The sequence below is a fragment of the Zonotrichia leucophrys genome, chromosome 2 (assembly GCF_028769735.1).
Source record: "Zonotrichia leucophrys gambelii isolate GWCS_2022_RI chromosome 2, RI_Zleu_2.0, whole genome shotgun sequence".
NCBI classification, from domain to species: Eukaryota; Metazoa; Chordata; class Aves; order Passeriformes; family Passerellidae; genus Zonotrichia; species Zonotrichia leucophrys.
Window position 1 is genome coordinate 43,596,193 of NC_088171.1, and position 8,339 is coordinate 43,604,531.

Genomic DNA, 8,339 nt, shown 5'->3' on the forward strand with positions numbered 1-8,339 from the left:
ACACCAAATATACCAGCTATGCTTGGTATTATAAACAAATACTTAGCTCTTAGGAACTCTTTAGATCATTAGCATATCTAAAAGTGCCTCAGGAAATAGGACTGCCTTTAGTATCCACCTAGTCTACCCTTCTGCTTCATGATAGAATCAATTAGATGTAAACTAGATTTTTGACAAGAGTTTTTCTAGTCTGCTCTTAGAAACCTTTAGTGAGAGAGACTCAATAAACAACCAGGCAATCTCCCTCAATGTCTCACAATGCCTAGAGTTAGGAAACTTAATTTCCTGGTCTGAGTCTCCCTTGCTGAAATTTAAGTTCACTTTTCCTTGTTCAGCCTGTGGTGGAAAGACGATTCCGCGCCCATCAGCAACAGCATGTTTGAGGGCTGCAGTCCTCATTCTAAATCTTCTGTTTTCCTTTCTGGTCTTACTGAGCACTGCCCATTTGTACAGTCTTTTCTTATTGGTAGTGTTGTTTAGATACTCCTTCTCCCCTGGGTCATTGCTGTCCTTTGAATATTGAGATATATCAAGTGCTTTTGTTTTGATGTGCTGGTGGATGCCAAATACAGGTCTCCAGCAGAGCTGTGGTGCTCCCAGTGTCCTGTGGATAACACCTACCCAAGTGAATTGAGTGTCTCCCACACATTTTCACCACAGTGTGTTACCATCCGTGCATGCTAAATTGGAAACTGTCACCCTTAGCTCTGTCTGCAGAGCTTCTGCTGGCTAGGAACATGAGGAGCTAGAGAAGCAAAATGGCTCGAGCACTCCCCTCCAGATCAGAGGCAGGCATGGGAACAGGCAAGAGGAGTTGGTCGTAGAGAACTGTGATAAGCAGGGAAAGAACAGAACGTGGGAATGCAAGTGTCAAGGGTTCTCAGGAAAGCCCTCCTCACAGTTGCAGCCAGTTCCCAAACCACTCTCCTGCATTCCAGCCCATCCCAGAGCTTTCTCTGTTTGCTCCAGACAAACCAAAGCAGTTAATCTAGCACTCACAGCCTTAAAGAGGTCCACAAGGGGGTGAAGGCCATACAATATTCCAACTAATTCTGCACCAAATATTTCTGTAAATGTTAAGTCTTTGTTTGGGAAGCCAGTGTGGGAAAGGCTGAGTGCATGCCTGCGTGGAACTACCTATGGACTATGTTAGCATTGCATGAATTATTCAGACATTTGTGAACAATTACTTAGGAACCACTTCTGCCTTCCTGAGAGGGGAACAAGCACCAAGCACACTGAGCATTGTTTGTACCACACTGAGGGTCCTTGCAGACATCCTGTCCTGATGCCCTGTGTGCTACTGAGTACATGTCCCTTAGGGTTAGACCATACTGGGAGCCACAGGTGTGCACTGGGGAATTTTCCATTTGGTCACTGAGCAGTTTTTGGTGTTTTTTGGTTATCACATTCAGATACACACCTGGGGTCCTCCATGAGTGTTATTGTGCCGTGCCAGAGCGTGGTTCAGAAGTGAAACCAGCAGCCAGCAAAGCAAACACTCTGTCAGGTGCTGTAAGGTGCTGTAGGATGTGTCAGGCTCACTCACAGTCTTTGCAGCACTGTGCCACGGCTGGGCTGAGCACAGCCCCCTCCTCCTCTCACTGACACAGCAATAGGTCAGGGGGTGCAGTGCTGCAGTCAGAGATCACAGCACAGGAAGGATGACTGATGCAAGCAAGGGTGGCAGGGTGGGGAATGAGAAAACAGAACCTGGAAAGCTCTGAGCATATTATGCTCTCTTGTTACCAATTTTCATTTGCATTGAGAAGGCAGCTTTTTTTCTAATCATCACCAGCACAGAGCATATTTTCTGACTATTTGGAGTGGTCTAGTCAGGTAAGATGTTCTCATTGAAAGCTATACTGCTTGGAAATGAGAAAGTCTGTGATAGAAGAAAGCCACCTTTTTGTTTTTCCTTGATACCCTATTGTTTGTCAGGCACTACCAATGCTCAATGCCATGTGCACAGCATCCATGCCTGCAAGGAAGGCGTGCCCTGGTGAAAAGTGGCACAAGGCTGTCATGCTGGCTGCAGAGAAACAAAAGCTCCAGGAGGCACTGCTGTCAGGAGCAGAGGGGACACAGAGCCTCGCAGCTGTCACCCTCCGAGTGAGGCTCCCTATTCACTCACCTCCTGCCATCCATGCTCATGGGGGCTCCAGATGTTCCCTCCTCCCTCTGCTTGTCACTCATGAGCCCCCAGGGATGCTAATGCTGTACCCTCTCCCCTGCAGCATGAACAAGAAGCTCTGTTCTGAACTCGGTTTGGTAGGAAGCCTCACAGCAATAATTAGAAAATATTCAGGATTTGGTTGGGGTTTTGTTGTCTGTCTTGTTGTGGGTTTTCAGCAATGAGCCAGCTCCCGTGCCCCCAGCATAATTATTTATGAATGTTCCACAGAGACCAGCTCCTGTCAAGAAGTGATTAAGCCAAATGCTCGCTGGCTGCACCACTTGGCTGTTGTGGCAGTCATCCTCACTGATCACTGGCACAACAGGATACTGTCCTTATTAAAACAGACTTCCTAATTGCCTCCTCTGGGAAGGAAAGAGTTCCAAATCCTCATCTGCTTGGAAAGCAGTGGGCCCAAAATCCCTGTTTATATCTCTATAAAAAATACGTGCATAGGTGTTCTCGTGACTGTAGTTAATGCATACACACTGGCATGTGCACACAGGCATCAGAGAAAGGTGATAATGACATCTTGAGATCTGCATTGTGTGAGGCAGTGGGCAGCTGATATGGTGGCAGGTGGATCTCAGCAGGCATCAGACAGAAGACAGCTCAGTGCAGCTGTGTAGGGGGAGAGAGTCAAGTAGCTGGGTCCTTTCACACTGGCCCCTGATGGATCATCCATGCCTTGCTGCCCCCTTTGCTACACCACAGTGTCTTAGACCTGCTCCCAGTTTGTGGTCCCACAGGCCAGCAGCAAGGAGAGAGGCTTATTGCTCTGTATTTACAATATTTTGTAGTACTTGCACTCTAAAAAAAGCAGGAGCACAGCTTACCAAGTGTCACGGAGCACTGCTATTAGTACCTGGCCCACTGATCCATATTTCCACAGAGTGCTGAGACTGAGAGTGGTGTGCCACCTCAAACCTACATCTCCTATCAGTCATATCCTAGACACCTGATGTGGTGTGATCAGTGCCCTGATGAGGATATGAGAGGAAAAGGATGGATGAGGAGGAGACACTGACCCCATGACTTGTCTTCTGTTGTGCACTAAGTGCAAACACCAGGAGTTTCAGTATGTGATGGAGATGTGTGTTTTCTCATATGAACTGTGAATTTTGTTGCCCTGTCTGACAGGTCTCACCTGTTCAGGACTCAATGCAGCTCCCATTCTGATGGCTACATGCCACTTCTCCTCTGCTACTAAAATGAAATTAGGCTAAAAAGAAAAGGAGAGGAAGGTCACTACAGCCATTTCTGATCCCCTCAGATATCTGTTCTTCCACAAATACTAGTTGAGTGAAATTTTGGGTATCCACATCCTGTGTTAAGTAACATATTCCAGCACTTGAGTACATTTTGGTGAAGAACTTAATTGAACCTGCCTTTTGCTACTTTTATTTAGTGGCTCCTACTATTGGAGGAGAAAGTTAAAACCTTTTTCTTCTTCTCCATGGTCACATCACTTATGACTTCACAGACCTTTAGGATCTCCCCTCTGCATTTTCTCTTTTACAAGAAAAAGAGTCCCAGAAACACTTATCAATATTAAGTTTTACCTGCCATTTTATTGCCTGTTCCTCTTGCAATTCTTTGCACTTGGTTTTGATTTTATTACACCTATCAATTCATTTTCCTACATCTATTAACTTGAACTTTCACAGATGAAGAATGGGAATATCCTGGAGCCATGGCTCACGTATATCACAAGTGAGAGTCCTTCTGCTGTGTTGGAAGTGCTCTTCAAAGCAGGCAGCCTTGGATCTGATTTATGATGTCTCCAAGGAGAGCTTAATTTGTAACTCCTGAACAGAAATTCCTAAAGATTTCAGAAGCAGTTATAGCCCCACTCTGCTGGCTGAGCCTCATGCCTTGAAACAGAGAGGACCCACTCGTGGTAGCCAGTGCCTTTGGCAGAGGTGCAGGGCATTGATTGATGTAACTGGATATATGCTCTGCTCTGCCATAGTGCACGGATAGAGCTTGGTGAGACATGCAGGGTCTTGTTTTAACCCAGTTTTCAGAGGGAAGAGGCAGCTTGCTGCTCTGCCAGTAGTCTGTGGTTTTTAAAAGCCTTAAAACACTAGTAGCAAAGGGCAGCTGCCCATGGGTTAGATACAAAAAGAACTTCTTTTGACCTGAAGTTCCTCTCTTCCTAGTTTCACAGCATCATGTGCCACCAGAGCAAAAGGATTTGTGAAAGGCTATAAATAAAACGTTTACCAAAAAAAATGGGGCAGCTGCAGTTCCACAAGCGTCTGCTTCTCTCTGCTGTAGACACATCCCTTACGTGCCCAAAAGACGGGTGAGGTGAATGAGGTAAATGCTGAGCTGTGAATTCCTGAGCCACCCAGCCTGTTACTAATTACCATGATTAAATATTTACACAGTGACTGCACACAGAGCTCCCAGGCAGAGATCAGTACCCCTCTGTGGCAGCAGCACAGAAATCCGGACAAAGAAATAGTTCCCCAAGCACTTACATTGCAAGACTCCATCCCACAATTATCATTCTCCGGGGTCTGGCAGCATGTGTGAGAGCTTGCAGAGCTCTAGCAGGAGGCAGGTGGGAGTCAGGAGGTTTCTGACCCCAAATCATTGCCTTTGGGACTCCCTTTGCTGCAGTCTCCAGCTGCTGGGTAGGGTGAGCAGGATGAGGCAGCACAGAGGGATCTGCTTTCCTGCAGCAAATACAGGCTGTTACTCAGAAGAATAACAGAAGAATAATAATAGGGCCCTACTGCTCTGGCTGCCAACCCCAGGGCATTCTCAGGGAAGCTCCCAGACTGACCTCCCAGTCTCCCTTGGCTGGCTCCCTGTACGCCTGCCCAGGCTGGCAAGCACGGTCATTGCATCCCCCACACACTCCCACAAGAACCCTATACCCTGCCCTTTCATGGGTCCCAGTCAGAGATCAGGACAAAAGCTTGTGAACCTGCACTTGAGACTGCTCCCATTCAGGAAAGTGCCTAATCATATGTCTAAGGGTGTCCTGCACAGGGATGCACAAACACACCAAAACAGGAAGATTTTGCCCTAGAGACACTTGTTGCCAGAACCTGGAAGCCTCTGGAGGCCATAGCTCCTTCTTCTCTCTCCTCCTCTTCCCCAACACTTCTGGTTAACGTGCTGGGCTGTGTGCCAGGGGAGCAGATGTACTACAGCATGGTTTTTACTCCCATATCGTAGCTGTATCCAGCACTGATTTTGACCATGGTCATTTTTTAATACAGCAGCTGACTTGGCCACAAGTGAAAAATAAAATATGATCCCTTGCAATTGCAAACTGCCTAAAGCCATCTGAGCTCCTTCTCCTCTGGGAACAAGAAGCAGTATCTGTGAAGCTCCTCTGTATCCAGTGCATCCACTAGCCCAAACTCCATTCCTTCTTCATTAGATTTTCCCTCTTCATCTCTTCAAATCATATTGGGCAGCTGCAGAAGCCAGGATGAATTGGTGCCAGGGTAGGTCTTGTAAAGCAGCAGAATATTAAATTTTTCAGCTTGACCCTGCTCCAGTGCTAAGGTTTTTAATGAATGCTGCCTGTTGCATGTGTTAAGAAAAATCACTTCCAAGTCTGAAGCTCTAAGGAGCATTTTGCTTTGTGGCTGAAGTTTCTTATCATGATATCAGACAGAAAAGTATATTTTATTTCAAAAGTGAGGATGGAGAGGTAGCTTTTGAGATTATATTTGCAGGGAAGCAACTAAGACACAGCTTGTAAGCTTGTATATTGATACAAAATGTTGCAAGGCACCAATTTCTCCATTCCCCTGGTTTCACACTGCAGCATCCAGCAGCTTTGCCCCTGTGGGCTGAAGGGCTGCAGCTGCTGCAGCTGCTGTGAGGCTGGATGGGACCACCCTGGCTCCAGCTTCCCTCCTTGCTCTCCCAGGAGCAGTGAGGATGGGGGAAAGAGGGAGGAAGCTACGCTGCAGCTTCTTTCCCCATGGAGTGTCAGAGACTGCAAAGACAGATGGAGGCAAGGGGCCAGAGAGGGGACCAAGGTACTCACTTGTGGTGGTTGCTTATCCCCTTTCAATGTACCTTCTGCTGAGGATAGCTCATGTTCACAGCCAATGGCAGCCCTGAAAAGCACTCACAGAACCTACTTATTTGGGATGGGGAGAGGAAGAAGAGAAGACAGGACACAGTGCATTTATTATCCACCCCAGACATAAACAACAAGCTGTTAATCACCAGACTGTAGCACATACAGTTGTAGCATACATGCTTTCTACTGGAAACTGTTGTTTAAAGAAAATATCAAGCATGGTATCCTTTGGCTTCTGGTTTGCCTGTACTGAGCATGTTTCTTGGTACTTTAGTACAAGCCTGGTACATTTCCAGTTAACCAGAATTTAGCTGGGAAGAAGCCTGAGCCATCCCCCAGGTTTGCAGATGGGCTGGGAGAGGGGTCAGGGAAACTGGATTTTGTTCCACTCGACCTCACACTTTTCCCGTCTTCAGGGAAGATGCTGGGGCTGAGGGGGTCATTCTAAGCCAGGTGTAGGTCTCACACATCTGGCCTGATTTAATTGGTTTTAGCAGCTGAGAGCTGCTCAGTGTCCAGCAGTAGAAGTGCTTATCCAGTGGGAATTAAGGGGAGGGTGATGTGGGAATTTGCAGAGAAGGAAACACACACTTTGTCCTGATTTCTCCAAATACTTTTGTAACTTTGAGACGAGTGAAAGAAGCTTCAGTTCTATTCTTCCACTTCTGATGATATTTTAATAGTCTTTAATTAACACAGTTGTGCATTCAAGTACCTGAACACTTGTGGCTTAGATGTAACTTCAACCAGCACTTGAGGATGGGGATGAACATCATGGTCCATAGCCAACCAGCTGCAAAGCACGTACACAAGAAGTGACACACCAACATCTCAGGCAGCCATTTGACTCACATTGCTTTCAGCTGCACCTTCTTTTCTTGCTATTTCTCACCCCTTAAGAATCTCCACTTGTTACTCCATCATTTTCTGATTTGAGGCCAAAAGGTGAACCAGCCTGGGTTACCAATAACTTCATCTGTATGGAGGTTGTTTTCAACACAAATCAAGTCTTCAGTCTCTTCATTGTGTGTCTTGACAAACAGTCTCACTGACACAACCGAGAGAACAGGGCTGGAGAGAAATGAGTGGGCAAATGCAGAATGAAGTCTCACTTGAGCAAGACCTCCTCCAGAGGTGTGCATGCCATCCAGGTGCTATTTCCTGCTCATGCTGCTGCTGCTGCTATGCTTACTGGGGCTGCCTATTGCTCACACTCTCCAGAACCTGCGTGGGCAGCACAGTGGTAAATGCACTCTAAATATGAGTATCAGCAACTGCTTTACATCTGCTGAAGAACTGAATGTGTAATGGAGAAGGCAGTAGTTCAAGTGGTAATCTCAAGTTTTGCTGCTGTTGGTTCCTCAGTGACTCTTCCCTAATTCCCATTTTTTCTAGTTCTATTTCAATTTCATACATTAAAACGCATAACAAAGAATTTTTATCCTTGTTTATGAAAATTTGTAGCCAGAACTTTAGTTATTGAAATAGCATGGACCTAAGTAAAATTGGTGTGAATTTTCTGATGAAATTAATCCAGATTTTACTCCCTTCTTGAGAGCAACGAAATACATGGTGGTAACTTATACTTCTACAAATCAAGTACTTATTGTCCACCTAAATTTTTTCAGCCTTCTTTCAAATCACTTTATCTCCTGCTCTCCAGAAGAGAAAATTTCAAATGCTTAAGTTCAGCCTGTAAAAGTTGTTCATGGGTTGGCACGGAGTGTGAGCTGAGACAAATGTTGTCCCAGGCTATCTGTCACTTCAAAAGCCATCAGTCCAAAAAAATGAGAAGCTGATTTTACATTAAGGCATCCATTATCGGATCCTATAAATACAATATAGTGGAGACTTCTATAGGTTGTTTAAGGACCAGGTTTGTATTTATGGCACCCAATGAATAAAAAGAGGGAAAATTAATTTCCTGTTTTGAAATGAGTCTCAATTTTGTCATAGGGAAAACTACATCATGAAGCTGACTGCAATTTAATGTACACAGCTTTCCTATTTAGCCATTAAGCAGATTATTCTCTGCTGGATGGATGTGTCTCTCCTTTTAATGTCAATGATAGTCCCACATATGCCATGACAGAATAAATGTCAAAC

At 45.5% G+C, this 8,339-nt stretch overlaps 1 long non-coding RNA gene across 1 annotated transcript in view; it reads right to left on the minus strand.

Annotated features, from left to right (window-relative positions):
• The window catches only part of LOC135443116 (uncharacterized), a 28,365-nt gene extending 20,340 nt beyond the window's left edge, over positions 1–8,025 (minus strand). Inside the window, exons 1-2 of the long non-coding RNA XR_010438825.1 lie at positions 4,663–8,025; positions 3,324–3,398 (exon numbers count right to left, since the gene is read on the minus strand). This is a non-coding gene — a long non-coding RNA (uncharacterized LOC135443116). The remainder of the gene's footprint in view (positions 1–3,323; positions 3,399–4,662) is intronic.
• Positions 8,026–8,339: the final 314 nt, after the last annotated feature.